This window comes from Sciurus vulgaris (genome assembly GCF_902686455.1).
Source record: "Sciurus vulgaris genome assembly, chromosome: 5".
Lineage (NCBI taxonomy): Eukaryota > Metazoa > Chordata > Mammalia > Rodentia > Sciuridae > Sciurus > Sciurus vulgaris.
Genome location: NC_136465.1, coordinates 69,350,928 through 69,366,904, shown reverse-complemented (window position 1 = coordinate 69,366,904; position 15,977 = coordinate 69,350,928). Strand labels below are relative to the sequence as shown.

Below are 15,977 nucleotides of genomic sequence, written 5' to 3'. Positions count from 1 at the left end.
TCCACATCCTTTATTTTCATGCATCCTCTTTTTTTACTTTTGTGATACAAACACTAATATATAAAATCTATGCTCTTAGCAAATCTTTATATATAATACAGTATTTAAAATAATAGACACAATGCTGTATATTAGGTTTCTAGGACTTATTCATCCTGCACATATGAAATTTTATACTTTTCATACACTCCCTGCTCTTCTCCCCTAGGCCCAGCAGCAACCATTCTACTCCATGTTTCTGAGATTGACTATAGATTACTGAAAGTGGAATGATAGGTAGTATTAGTCCTTTTGTATGGCTTATTTTATTTAGTGTAACACCCTCCAGATTCATCCATGTTGTCAAAGGAAGGATCATAATATATCTATCTTCCTCTCCCCCTCTGAAGAAAAATGACATTGCATTGTTAAGTAAATACTACACTTTCTTGATAAGTAAATCAGTTTTTTTGATCATACTGCAATGTAATGAATGATGTAGATGACATTAAAACTTTCAGAAGTATTTCATTTTTTAATTCTGTTAAAAATAGAGATTGAATAATCTTCATATAACTTCCTAAGTTGCTTTGTAAATGAGCCTGTGAATTTTAAAGATATTCATGTGCTGTTTCTGTAGCAATGTTTTGCAAATGTTTTTCATTATTTCCCTCATCCCCTTGAGGACATGCCACTTAAAAAAATGTGAACTCTCCAAATTTTTAACTGTTGGCTAAAAAATAGTTTTGGTACACTTTGAGCAACATCTTTTACCCCTACTTTTCATCCCCTGGTGACCACCATTCTACTCTTTATTATTATGTTTTTAAGGTTTTATAGCAGGTAAGATCACATTCTTTCTGTGTCTCACTTAGCATAATGTTCTACAAGTTATTCCATGTTGCAAATGGCAAAGATTTCTTTCTTCTTAAAGGCCGAATAATATTACATTCCATATATATGTATAATTCAAGTTTTCCTTATTAATTCTTCTGTTATCAATTAGATCATTTCTATATCCTGGCTATAATATTGTCTTTTCAAAATAGTGATTTCCTTTGGACTTATATCCAGAAGTGGGATGCTGGAATATAGGGTAGTTTTATTTCTAATTTTTTGAAGAACGATCACACTATTTTCCACAGTGCCTGTAACAATTTACATTCCTACCTGAAAGTATATTTAGAAAGTATCTAAATTCTTGCTAACTCCTGTTATGGCTCAGAATTTCTGATAAAGAGATATCCTAAAAGACTTTTGGTGATATCAGATTGTGGTTTTAATTTGCAATTCCCTAATGATTAGTGATGTTAAGCACCCTTTCAAATACTTATTAGCTATGTGTATATCTTCTTTGGAAGAATGTCTATTTAAGTCATGACCATTAATTTGTGGGGGGGTATTGAGATGTAACGAGTTCTATATATATTTCAGATATTAACCCCTTACCAAATATATGGTCTGCAAATATTTTCTCTATTCAAAACATTGCCTTCTCATTTTGTTGGTTTTTTCCCTTTGCAGTACAAAAAGTTTTGGTTTTGATGTAGTCACATTTAATTATTTTTCCTTTATTGCCTATTCTTATAATGTCAAATCCATTGCTAAGTAAAATGTCAAGAAGATTTACCTATTTATTGTATTCTAGGGTTTGACAGTATCAGGTTTTATATCTGAGTCTTTGACCCAGTTTGAGGTGACTTTTGTATATTATGTACGGATCCAATTTCATTCTCCTGCATATGGAGATTCAGTTCCCAATTTGTATTCTGAGCATCTTTTTTCAAAACTAGTTTATCATGTAAGTATGTGTGGATTTATTTCTCAGCTTTCAATTCTGTTCTGTTGGTCCATGTGTCTGACTTTATACAAGGACCATTCTATGTTTATGATTTTGCCTTCATAATATAATTTGATACCAGGAAATAAGATACCTCTAGCTTTTTTTTTTTTGTATTTATTTTTCTTTTTCAAGGTTGCTTTCGCCATTTGGAATCTTTCTGGTTTCACAAGAAATTTTAGGATTGTTTTTTCTGTTTCTGTAAATGTCATTAGGATTTTAATAGAAATTGCATTAAATCTCTAGATCTATTGTTTACCTGATTAATTAGTTAATTTGTATATTTGCTGTTATGGGGATTAAACCCAGGGCCTTGCACATTGCTAGACAAGTATTTTACCTCTGAATTATAGAATCAGACCCTTTTAAAATGATTAAATATTTTTGTCTTAAGGCCCAGAGAATATTTTATCTTGAAAGTCTATTTTACTAGGATATTTTCTGTAACTGTGGGCTCTTTGAATATGTAAATTTAAGTCATTTACTCCAGGAAAGATAGCTGAAATATTTTGTCTTCCAATAGTTTATTAGAAAGAATGTAGACATGTAAAAAAATCCCCACTCTCATGAACATAAATTGAGATATAAATTCAGATGTAAGCTGAATCGGAAAAAAAAAAGAAAATAAAAAAAAACAATAGTGTATTAATATTTTTTCACCTATTTGCTATACTGACAATGCAAATACAAATCTGGTCTAAATGTACACACTCTCAAGCAATAATGTACAGCTTTCTTTGTCCTCCACGCTAAGAGATGTAAAAGCTTAAGGGCCAAACAATACCAAATGTATAGGCTTCAAAAACCATCTAAGTTAAGGGCATTCACTAGTTTTTTTTTTTAATTCATTTTTATTGTAAACAATGGGATTCATTTTGCTTCTCAGTTTGTACATGAAATAGAGGCATACCATTTGTGTAATCATACGGATCCAATTTCCAAATGTAATCATACCTAGGGTAATAGTTTTTTATTCATTCTGTTATTTTTTTTCTTCCCCCCACCCCTCCCACCTCTCTTATCCTTCTATACAGTCCCTCCTTCCTCCATTCTTGTTCCCCTCCCGCCCCCCATTATGTGTCATCATCTGCTTATCAGCGAGATCATTCATCCTTTGGTTTTTTGACATTGGCTTATCTCACTTAGCATGATATTCTCCAATTTCATCCATTTTCCTGCAAATGCCATGATTTTATTATTTTTTATGGCTGAGTAATATTCCATTGTATATATATACCACAGTTTCTTTATCCATTCCTCCATTGAAGGACATCTAGGTTGGTTCCACAATCTGGCTATTGTGAATTTAGCGGTTATGAACATTGTTGTGGCTGTATCTCTGTAGTATGCTGATTTTAAGTCCTTTGGGTATAGGCAAAGGAGTGGGACAGCTGGGTCAAATGGTGGTTCCATTCCAAGTTTTCTAAGGAATCTCCACACTGCTTTCCAGATTGGCTGCACTAATTTGCAGCCCCACCAGCAATGTATGAGTCTACCTTTTTCACCACATTCTCTCCAACACCTATTGTTGCTAGTATTCCTGATAATCGCCATTCTAATTGGGGTGAGATGGAATCTTAGTGTAGATTTGATTTACATTTCTCTTATTACTAAATGTTGAACATTTTTTCATATATCTGTTGATTGCTTGTAGATCTACTATGAAGTGTCTGTTCATTTCCATAGCCCATTTTTTAATTGGGTTATTTGTATTCTTGGTGTAGAGTTTTTGAGTTCTTTATATATTCTGGACATTAGTGCTCTCTCTGAAGTGTGAGTGGCAAAGATTTTCTCCCACTCTGTAGGCTCTCTCTTGACATTGCTGATAGTTTCCTTTGCTGAGAGAAAGCTTTTTAGCTTGAATCTATCCCAGTTCTTGATTCTTGCTTTTATTTCTTCTGCAATAGGAGTCCTGTTAAGGAAGTTTGATCCTAAGCCAACAAGTTGAAGATTTGGACCTACATTTTCTACTACAAGATACAGGGTCTCTGGTCTGATTTCAAGGTCCTTGATCGATTGTGAGTTGATTTTTGTGCAGGGTGAGAGATAGGGGTTTAGTTTCATTCTGTTCCATATGGTTTTCCAGTTTTCCAAGCACCTTTTGTTGAACAGGCTATCTTTTCTCCATTGCATATTTTTGGCACTTTTGTCTACTATGAGAAAATTGTATTTATTTGGGTTTGTGTCCATGTCCTCTATTCTGTACCATTGATCTACCTGTCTATTTTGGTACCAATACCATGCTGTTTTTGTTACTATTGCTTTGTAGTATAGTTGAAGTTCTGGTATTGCAATACCCCATGCTTCACTCTTCCTGCTAAGGATTGCTTTAGCTATTCTGGGTTTCTTATTCTTCCAGATGAATTTCATAATTGCTTGCTCTATTTCTGAAAGGTACATCATTGGGATTTTAATTGGAATTGCATTGAATCTGCACTTTTGGTAGTATGGCCATTTTGACAATATTATTTCTGCCTATCCAAGAACATGGGAGAGCTTTCCATCTTCTAAGGTTTTCTTTAATTTCTTTCTTTAGTGTTCTGTAGTTCTCATTAGAGGTCTTTCACCTCTTTTGTGAGATTGATTCCCAAGTATTTTATTTTTTTCAAAGCTATTGTGAATGGGGGTAGTTTTCCTATCTTTCTGAAGATTCAACACTTATGTATAAAAATGCATTGGATTTATGAGCATTGATCTTGCAACTTGGTACTTTACTGAATTCACTTATGAGTTCTAAGAGTTTTCTGGTGGAATTTCCAGGTTCCTCTAAGTATATAATCATGTCATCAGCAAACATGGATAGTTTGAGTTCTTCTTTTCCTATTCGTATCCCTTTAATTTCCTTGGTCTGTCTAATTGCTCTGCCTAGAGTTTCAAGGACAATGTTGAATAGAAGTGGTGAAAGAGGGCATCCCTGCCTTGTTCCAGTTTTTAGGGGGAATGCTTTCAGTTTTTCACCATTTAAAATGATATTAGCCATGGGCTTAGCATAGATGGCCTTTACAATATTAAGGAATGTTCCCACTATCCCTATTTTTTCTAGTGTTTTGAGCATGAAGCGATGCTGTACTTTATCAAATGCTTTTTCTGCATCTATTGAAATAATCATGTGAATCTTGACCTTTATTCTGTTGATATGGTGAATGACATTTATTGATTTCCAAATGTTGCATCCCTGGGATAAAACCCACTTGATCATGGTGCACTATCTTTTTAATATATTTATGTATGTGATTTGCTAAGTTTTTTTGAGAATTTTTGCGTCAATGTTCATTAAGGATATTGTTCTGAAATTTTCTTTCCTCGATGTGTCTCTGTCTGGTTTAGGTATCAGGGTGATATTGGCTTCACAGAATGAGTTTGGGAGGGTTCCCTCCTCTTCTATTTCTTGGAAAAGTTTGAGAAGTATTGGAATGAGCTCTTCTTTAAAGGTTTTGTAGAACTCGGCTGAGAATCCATCTGGTCCTGGACTTTTCTTTGTTGGTAGGCTTTTGATGACTTCTTCTATTTCATTACTTGAAATTGATCTATTTAAATTGTCTTTGTCCTCCTGGTTCATTTTAGGTAATTCCTATGTCTCTAGAAACCTGTTGATGTCTGAGATTTTCTATTTTGTTGGAGTACAGATTTTCAAAATAGCTTCTAATTATGGTTTGTATTTCAATTTTGTCTGTTGTGATATTTCCTTGTTCATTCCAAATTTTAGTAATTTGAGTGTTCTCTCTCCTTCTCTTTGTTAGTGTGGCTAAGAGTTTATCAATTTTGTTTATTTTTTCAAAGAACAAACTATTTAGTTTGTCAATTTTTCTGATTGTTTCTTTTGTTTGAATTTCATTGATTTCAGCTCTGATTTTAACTATTTCCTGTCTTCTACTACTTTTGGTGTTGCTCTTTTCTTCTTTTTCTAGGACTTTGAGCTGTAGTGTTAGGTTGTTTTTTTTTTGTTTTTGTTTTTTCTTCTTTTATTGAATGCACTCCACGAAATAAATTTTCTTCTAAGTACTGCTTTCATAGTGTCCCAGAGATTTTGATATGCTGTTTCTTTGTTCTCATTTACCTCTAAGAATTTTTAAATTTCCTTCCTGATGTCTTGTGTTATCCATTCATTATACAATAGCGTATTATTTAATCTCCAGGTGTTAGAGTAGTTTCTGTTGTTTACTCTGTCATTTATTTCTAATTTCAATCCATTATGATCTGATAGAATACAAGGCAGTATCTCTATCTTCTTGTATTTGTTAACAGTGGCTTTGTGGCATAATATATGGTCTACTTTAGAGAAGGATCCATGTGCTGCTGAGAAGAAAGTGTATTTGCTCTTTGTTGGCTGATATATTCTGTAAATGTCCATTAAGTCTAAATTATTGATTGTGTTATTGAGATCTATGTTTTCTTTGTTCAATTTTTTTTGGAGGATCTGTCCAGTGGTGAGAGATGTTTGTTAAAATCACCTAGTATTATTGTGTTGTGACCTATTTGATTTCTGGCATTGAGAAGCATTTGTTTGAGGTATATGGATGAGCCACTGTTTGGGGCATAGATGTTTATGATTGTTATATCTTGCTGATTTATGCTTCCCTTAAGCAGTATGAAATGTCCTTCTTTATCCCTTCTGCATAAGAAGAGCGCTTTAGCTGACTAAATTTGCCCCATACAATGGTACAATATCACCCCTTAGTGACACCCTTAAAAAAAAGGGGAAGGAAAAAAAAGGTCGAAAAATGGGTTAAAGGAGGCAAATAGAGCATCTGCCATTACAGCTATAAACTCAGGAATTTTCTCGATTATGAAATCTTGTGGAGAAGTAATTTTCTTTCTCAAAATCCAGGTGAGGACAATATTCCTTACTCCAGATCTGGCATTTTCTCATCATCACTGTTTTGTGAATCATCAACTGCTCCATCTACTTCTGGTAAATCTACATCCTCATCACCACCCATATTGTTCATCATCTCAGAGAAACGATCAAAATTAGCCATGTCTTCATCTGAATCATCTTCCCAGTCTTTCCAATTATTGAAGTCCACACTAAGGCAATTAAGCTTTGCCCTTACTTTTGTTAACCTAGGTCATGATTGGCCAGAGTCTCCTTTTTGTAAACAACATAAATTGATCTGTCCATTCTTTTATGCTTGGAATTATTTGGATCAATACAGTGAAAAAGATCAATTTCATTTAAATGTTTAAAATTATCACTTCCTCCAAGACAACTGAAAGTAAGTTTGGATATTTCAAAATTTACATTAACATCTTTACTGACTTCAACACAAAATTCAATGAAGACACAGTCCCTTGTATCATACCACTTTGCAGAAGCAGGCTGCATTGTGAACGGGGCAGGGGGACAGGCGAACAGGTGGGCGCCCCTCTCTAGCGGAGGCTGCTGGGGAGTTGGTCCTCTCCGATGGCGACTCTGGCTTTTCTTTCAGGTTCGTGGCCTCTAGTTGCTCCTGTTAGGTGACCATGGCTGCAGGCTGGACCTAGATTCCCAGAATGCACCTCGCAGAGAGAGCAGCTCCTCGACCAAAAAGAGGAAAGTGTAGGAAAAGGGGTGCAAGGTGGGAGGATGAACGTGCGTGCCTGTATGCAATGGAGGAGTGGTGAGCTCTCTAATGTTTTTACCATTATTTACAATAGAATTCACACATTTTATGTAGGTAATCCAAAGAATTTAAACAAGTGTGTACTGCAACATTACCCTAATCATAATCAAGATACATACCTACCTTTCCTCACCTCCCAAAGCTTCCATGGGCCCTTTTATATGCAGCTGATACTAGGATAATGATGATCATAAGAATGTACTTCTCAGATTTCTGACTTCTGAGAACAGAACAGGCCTACAGTCCTCACTTTTGTGATCTGAAGTTCACTTCTACATCTGAATTGAGGTTATATTACCCACATAGACTGTTCCCAGCCAATGAAGGGAGGAGTAAAAATTCTAAGGTCCATTGCTGTAGAACATGAAACTGTCCCATTATTGTTCTCTGTCCAGACTGGTGAAATCTCACTCTATGAATGCATAGTTTAGGGTGCACCCAAAGATTCAAGGTAACTCATGCAGATTTCTGGAGTTGTTTCTCTGCATAGCACCTGCCTCTCCAATACACAACCCACAAATTGCAGCTGCCTATTTGTGTGAGTTCCCTTTCCTTACTTTCTACTCCTTCCTTCAGAAAACTGGAAGAAGATCAAAGGTTGAGTTCATTTTTTTCACTCTCAGTGATGAAAGTTCTATTATGGTTTAGATATGAGTAACCCCCCAAATCTCATGTGTAATACAGTGCAAAAGTTTCTAGAGGTGAAATCATTAGATTACTAGAGGTGTAACCTGATCATTGAATTAATTCACTGATGTACTCTAATTGGGAAATAACTGTAGGCAGGAAGGAAGTATATCACTTGGGGTATATCTTTGGGATTATATTTTGTCCCTGGTGAATAAAGCTATCTAGTCAGCCAACCATGGACTGAAACTCTGAAACTGTGAGCCAAAATATAATCACATCTAAACCATAGTAGGACTCTCATCCTGAGAGTATAGAAACAAATGAACTCAACCTTTGACCTTCCAGTTTTCTGAGGAAAGGTACTTTTCCTCCTCTAGGTTGTCTTATCAGGTCTTTTGGTCACATTAATAAAAACTGACTAAAACAAATCCTGTACAGCCCATCATTTAATCTCTATAAATTTTAAATGCATTTTGTCCAGTTCAATAGTTGTCTATGACAGTATGTTCAATCTGTTTCAAGCTAATCATCAGAGCTTATAGCAGGAAGTTCCACAAATAATAGCAACAAATATTTATAACCCTACCAATAACACTTGGAATATCAATAAGAGTAATTAATATTTATTGAGATTCTCTCTACACTGTTTACTAACCAGAGGGCTTTACATGTACTAAGTCACTTAATCTTCACAACACCTTATCAGGTTGATAATATTATCCCATTCAACTAATGAGAAAACTCAAATTTAGAGAGGTTAAGTAATGGCTACCAGATGGATTGTAGAATATCTAATTAAATTTCTGTTTCAGATAAGTAATAATTTTTAGTATAAGCATATCATATGCAATATTTGGGACATACTTATACTAAATAATTATTTTCTGAAATTCAATTTTAATTGTTATCTTATATTTTTGCTAATTCTTGCCATGGTAAACTTACCCAAGTTCCCACAGCTACTCACTTTCATATGAGGACAGAAGTTTCCAAGTGACTCCAAAACTCACATCCTTTATTATAGTGATGCTCTATAGTTAGAAAAAATTAACTACTTGGTATAGCTTATAGATCTTTCTTCAAATCAGGTTTCTAAATTCAGGATTAGAAATGGCTTGCTGTATTCATTAAAAGGGAATGATCAGGTGGCTCCCATTTTATACCAGAGAAGAGGGGCATGATGAGGCTCACCCATAGTAATGTTAGTGATACAAATTCCATCATTTTGAACCCTCCCAGTTTTAAAATTAATATCAAAAGTTATCATCAGCCAGAATGTTGGCTGTAACTACACATGCTTTTACAGGGTGCTTTCAGAATTCCTCTAATACTTGAGGTCCAATGTTAGGACTAAAAAGGAGGAAAAACCAATGACATGAATCTTTGACCTCACACACCTTACAATCTATAGACGAGACAGTTATAAACACATGATAATAGCCATAGCAGTATTTAATACATGCTGGTTACTTCATACTTATTATAATCTTGACATTATAACTATTTACATATTCCATAAGTAAAATAGAAATAGTAGTAGAGGTTTAAATAATTTGCCCAAAGTTAAATTATGAGACTAGGATTCAAACTTAGTTCTGTTTTATTCCAGAGGATAGGCTTTTCAAAAATAATTACATGCTGCCTACACAAAACTTAACTAAGCCTCAAATGACAACTGCTGTAGCAAAGCTGTCAACTAAGTTAGGGAAACATTCAAAACTAGCACATCCTTCTTAATACTTAATAGAGGAATTATTCATCTTCATTACTGCTGATAAGTGACTATTAATTGTTGATGTTGTATTTATTAAGGCTATTATTTTTAAGATCTTCTGATGAGTAAACTGGTAACAGCATGACCCTATTACCAAAACATAGTGGTAAAAGTCATTCAGATATGTGTAATTTCATTTAAATGGGTATTGATGATAGTAGTTATATTGCAAAATACTAACATCATAGTCACATAAAAATAATACTGTTGAAGAATAATTCTAGCCAATAAATCAGTCCAAAATAAATTGAAATACAAAACCACAAACTCATTAGCAACAGGTGTGTTTTAAATTAAGAGTACAGGTGAAAAGATGGGGCCTGATGGAGCGGTTCAACAGTGCTGTTTCATCCAGGATATTCCAGAGAAAACACATCAGCCAGGATATTGAATTACATGTGTGTGGACCTACTCCAGCTCTAGGAATATCAGAACTTTCCATTAAAGGTAAGTGAATGAAATATCAGTATAAATTGTGGCACTGAAAGCACAGTGAGAATCTGAGATGTCTATGAAAGGATTGAATACAGAGGAGAAGTTTGTATACCTGTATGTTGGGCATAGGGATAAAAATTTGCAATTAATAAAAAATGGGTTAAATATCCACACATGCTAGGTGTGGTGGCACATGCCTATAATCCCATAAAATTGAGAAGTTGAGGCTGAAAGATTACAAATTTAAGGGCTGAAGATGTGCATCAGTACTGCAATTTGCAGTTCTCAGTACCTCAAAAGTAATGAGGAAATAATTTTACCTGTGAAGTATAAGTAGTAATAATGACCTAGCTCAATGTTCCTCATTTATTCTAGGGCCATGAGTTTATCAGAAGCGCCTGGTGCTTTACTGGAAATCACAACTGAGTGTTTTTATGTAGGGTATAAATTTCAAAACTAAAATAATTTAGATATTATTTTAAATGTATACAAATGCAATTTTATTACTTCTGTCAAAAATACTAAACAATTAGTTTCCTATAATTTCATTATTTTAGTTAATTTGAAACCCAATAAAATTTCCCTCTATCTGTATTGTTTCAGTTTAACCCTTGGATTATCTCTTTCTATATGAATTTTTCCCAAAGATAAACTATTTCTGATTATTACAGCACAAAATTGTAATATTTTACAAAAATGAAATTTTCATTACCGTTTTTCATTAATCAATATTGAATGGCAGTTAAAAGTTATTAAAATATTTTACCAAAAGGATATATTAATGGCAAACAATGGTGTGAAAAGATATTCCATTAGGGTTGTGGAAATTAAAGCCACATTGAGATATCATTACACATCTCTGAGAATGGCTGAAATAATTTTTTTAAATTGGCAGCACTAAATACCAGCACAAATGTAGAGAAATAGGATTGTTCACACATTTCTGGTGGAACCATCAAATACAGTCACTTTGGAAATGTTTGCAATTTTCTTAAAAAAAAAAAAAAAACAACTAAATATGCAATTATCCTATAACCCAGCAACTGCACTCCTGGGCATTTATCCCAGAGATATGAAAATTATGTTCACATAAAAACAAGTACATGAATGTTTATAGCAGTGTTATTTATAATAGGTAAAAGCTGGAAACAACCCAGATAACCTTCAGCGAGTGAATGGTTAAACAAAGTGTGATAGGAGTGAACTACTGATAACGTGTAATAATTTGGATCAATTTCTACAACATTAATGCTGAGTGAAAAAAGCCAATCCATAAAGGTCACATACTTTATAATTCCATTTATATAAGATTCTTGAAATGACAAAATTGTAAAATGAAGAACAAATTGGTGGTTGCCAAGGACTTGGAAGGAGGTGGAGCAGGAGTAAAGTGGGTGAGGCTATGAAAGGGCAAATGAGAAATCCCATGGTGATAAAAATGACCTGTACCTTGACTGCATTAATATCAGTCTGCTGAGTGTGATATATTACTGTCATTTTGTAAGATCTTAGGAACTGGGTTGGGGTACTAGGATCTCTTTATTATTTCTCACTTAATTTTCTTAAAATTAAGTTTAATTTTTTAAAATGTTAACTCTATTGTAAGTTTGAGAGTCACTGCTGTTCAAAAGATACCCTGGAACCTGGTAGACAACGTTGCCTTTTTGGCATCTCTTGTACATCACTGTGAAGCTCTTTATTACCGGTTATCTTTCCCTCTCCCTCCCCCGACTGTCACAAAAGCTCAGTGGTATCATATGTGAACCCAAATCCAACACTGTGTTGGCACACCTGGGTTAGTCCCATCTCTATGGTGTTTGGCATATCAGAAATTGCTTCCCCCCTTCCAGTATAATAGGAACTTCTAACTCCCAACTCGTTATTGCTAGGATCTATGAAGTATATTATCCAACAAACTCTCATCTCTGAAGTAATTAATACAATATTATTATTAAACATTTGTTTAAATTCAGTTTAAATTTCTTAACAAGATAAATCAAATACTAAGGAATAAAATTTGCCATGTAAGATTGAACCTTGGAAGGCCACAAATCATTGTTATATCTAATATATTTTTCAATCCCTAAGAATGAACTTTTGCCCCTTTAAGGGCAATAATGCTCCTGCAAAAATGCATTTTTAGAAGGAAATGCTTTCTTTTAAAATTAAACACCTGATCATCAAACCGGGATGATAATCTTCCTGATTTGGGGGAGTGAGTACATGCATGTGAGATTTCCCTATATTTTTAGGTTCTTTTCAACCTTGAATTTCCATGATACTGTTTCCCAGATTCATGAAGATCCAAATGAAGATTCAAATCTCTGTTCCCTAAGCTAAACTTTTCCTACTTAGCAGGTTCTACATTTTTCAAGCCTAAGGGAACAATTATGAAATATCAGTAGTAAATCATAAAGAATGGCAAACAAAACAGTTTAGTGTAGGTTCAAATAACATTTGCACAATGTTTATCTGACCCAGTTAGTAATGTTCACAACCACTGTCTGGTAATGTACTAGGTATAAACGACCTTACATTGTTTACAGTGAAACTTATTCAGGGAGTGTTAGATGAATTCAGGATCTTAAGTCAATTGAAGGTGCAACTCTATATTAAGCCATTGCCAAAGTTACTCGATGTCTGCCCCAGGCCATTTTCTCTTACTTTGGACTGAGTGAGCTGATAGCAGGAACTCTCAATTAGTCCTTCCATTAGGAAAAAAGGGCTAACAAAGAAAGTCAGTCCTTAAGAGATTGAAAGACTGGTTTTAGTTCCTGGTCCTAATGACTATAGGAATGAATTTTTTTTTTTAATTTTTGAAAAAAAAAATGGTCAAGAGATAAAGTTTTAAAGAAAGATCATTTAACTCACCTTTATCTAATTTTTTAATCTCTACAATACCATAATCAGTTTCATTAAGCACTCAATGTGCCCTAACTAATAATGTGCCAAACTGTACCTTAAGCTCTAGTTACATGTATTATTACATTAATTCCCACAATTATTATCTTTATTTATAAATCAAGAAATGGAAGCTAAAGGATACTAAGAATGTGCCCATGTTCAAACTTTCTTGTAATTCTCTATATTAGACTACAGTTGTACCCCTCCTTTCACAAAGTACCTCTAGAGAAAAACTCCTTATCTCCTGAGGAGTTTTATTTCATAGTGTGATAGTGAAGAGAAATGACTTTGAGGTCAACTGGGCCCATGTGAGAATTCTGTCCTACCTCCTATTGTTTATGAGCAAGTTAATTAATCTAAGTGTTCTCATCTAGAAAACAAGAATAAAAATGTCTTCATACTGGAATGTGAAGATTAAATGTGATCTTTCTTATAAGAGCCCTTATATTTAAATAGTACACATTAAATAAGAGCTATTCACATAATGATACAGAGAGTATCTCTCTGCAAATGTACAGGATAATCATTAATTTTAAAAAAGGAACTAAAACCACTGGGAACAGGGAGTAAATAGGAACTTGGTCCTTTCCATTCAATTTTGCTGTGAGCCTAAAAATAAAGTTTATTAATTATAAAACAAATAGACACAAAAATTTCATACATTAAAATAATTAAAGCCACCAGGTGCCAATGTTCACCTATTCAGTTATTAATGTTTTCAGAAATTGATTATGAGTAGGATGAAATTAATTATTTCACAGAATATCATGAACATTGGACAATAAGTATCAATAATCTTCAAAATGCATCAAGATAAGTATATAATATATGTGATATATATATATACATATTTGTATGAGTGTGCATGGTATAAATATGTCAACTATGTACATCAAATGTTTCTTGAAGCAAGGTTTATGATAGCAAAAAAAATAGAAATAGCCCATATCTGTTTACAGGAGGATACAGAACTATATTTATAATATATGAAAAGAGGATCATGATATCTAAATTGTAGGAAAAAAGACATGTGTATATCTACATTCAGAAAGCTATTTTTGTTTTGAAGAAAATGCAGCTTTATGTTCTAAAAGCAGTCATGGCCATGCATGGTATGAGGATCAGGAAAACTTAAATGAATGTGAAGGCTTTGGATCTAAACAACTTTTATTTATAAAATCAATAACAAAAAGACAAACACAAAATAAAAGACAAGTATGTCCTTTCACTGCAATAACCACATGTAATCAGAGTGCTTCTTAAAGATCTTACCAAAGTAATGCTCTCCTTTTCAACCACTTCAGCATTCTGAGATCCATAAACTAGGAAGTCTCCGAGAAAATCTAGTATTTGTTCCTCCATATAAATAATTTAGATAGAAGATCCTCAATTTCCCAGAAACTGAGGTATTCTTTTTCTATAAAGTGTAATGAGATAGATAATCAGAACCTACAGCAAACTGAATCCTTCATTATTTGAACATACTTATCTGTGGGGAAGGAAAAGGCATTGGGGCATAGTTCAAAAAATATCAAATGATACTTTTCCCTCTCTAGGAGGCAGGTATTTGAGGGCTATCTATAACTAGAAATGAGGTTACCTCATCAGTTCATAGTTTTTGAATAGAACATAGTTCCTTTAAATTTAAATACATAATAAAATGAGTAAAGGATTATTGTTTCTACACTGTAAAAACAAATACATCTCATAGAGGTAGACACAGTCTAAAACTTCATTACAGATGCTCATGTTTTATGTATCATGATCGTTCCTTGAGCTCTGATATCTGCAGATGTAATGAATTTGCCTGATAAATTATTTATGGTATTTTCTCTGAAGGTAGACTACTAGATGCACACAGTTTGGATACCGTGGGTCCCCCCTGCTGTTGCCACCACCCCCATCCTCAAGATCACACACCTTCAGGATTTTTAAAGATATTAAAATTCTACATATTCAATGTTTACAACTTTGTGAAAAGTACATTCACAAAAAAATGGACTAAATAAAAAACCAACAAAGAAAACAATTGTGTAAAATATACAGATGGGACTTTCTAAAATTATCTCAGGACTATAGTGTATTTTGGGGAGAAACAGTAATTACAAGTTTTTTAGTGATTATATGGCTATCAAATCTTCAATTTCTTTTTCAGTCAGTTTTGGTTATTTTTATTTTTCTAAGAATTTCCCAAGATTTCAAGTTTTGTTGTCATGAAGTTGTTCCTCATATTTCCTTCACTATGTTTCTGTTTTATTAATTTTGTCAAAGAACGAATATTTAATGATATTATTCATTTATAATTTTAGTTTTTATTATATTAAATTGTAAATATATATATATATATATTCCCTTCTACTTGCTTCATTTTATTGATTTTTAAAACTTAAAAATTGTATGGCTCATTAATTGAGTTTTCTTTTCCAATGTAAACATTTTAAGGATATAAAATTCCCTTTTTACTTCTGTCCCAAAACTCATTTCTGAATTATACTTAAACTTAACATGCCCCCAACCTGGATCTTTTCCCACATATCTTTTTTGCAGTCACTGGTCTTACCAATCGGGACCAAACACTTGAAGCCATCCTTGACTTTTTTTGACTTTTCACTCTCCCTTCCACTCTATCCCCTTTCTTTCTGGGAATTGAATCCAGGGGAACTTTACTGTGGAGATTCGTCCCCAGCCCTATTTATTTATTTGTTTATTCATTTATATTTTGAGTCTGGGTATCACTAAGCTACTAAGAGTCTCACCCAGTTTCTAAGGTTGGCCTCAAACCTGCAATGCTCATACCTCAGACTCCTGAATT

At 33.6% G+C, this 15,977-nt stretch overlaps 1 protein-coding gene, 1 long non-coding RNA gene and 1 pseudogene across 3 annotated transcripts in view; 1 reads left to right on the top strand and 2 right to left on the bottom strand.

Moving 5' to 3' along the window:
- LOC306661376 (voltage-dependent L-type calcium channel subunit alpha-1C-like) overlaps positions 1–15,977 on the top strand; it is a 448,729-nt gene that overhangs the window by 178,045 nt on the left and 254,707 nt on the right. The gene's annotated exons all lie outside the window — the stretch shown is intronic.
- Positions 1–15,977, bottom strand: part of LOC306661381 — a 448,014-nt gene that overhangs the window by 230,882 nt on the left and 201,155 nt on the right. The gene's annotated exons all lie outside the window — the stretch shown is intronic.
- Positions 6,514–7,208, bottom strand: LOC306661499 (prostaglandin E synthase 3-like; annotated as a pseudogene). Its single transcript has one exon. The product of its transcript is annotated as a prostaglandin E synthase 3-like (transcript).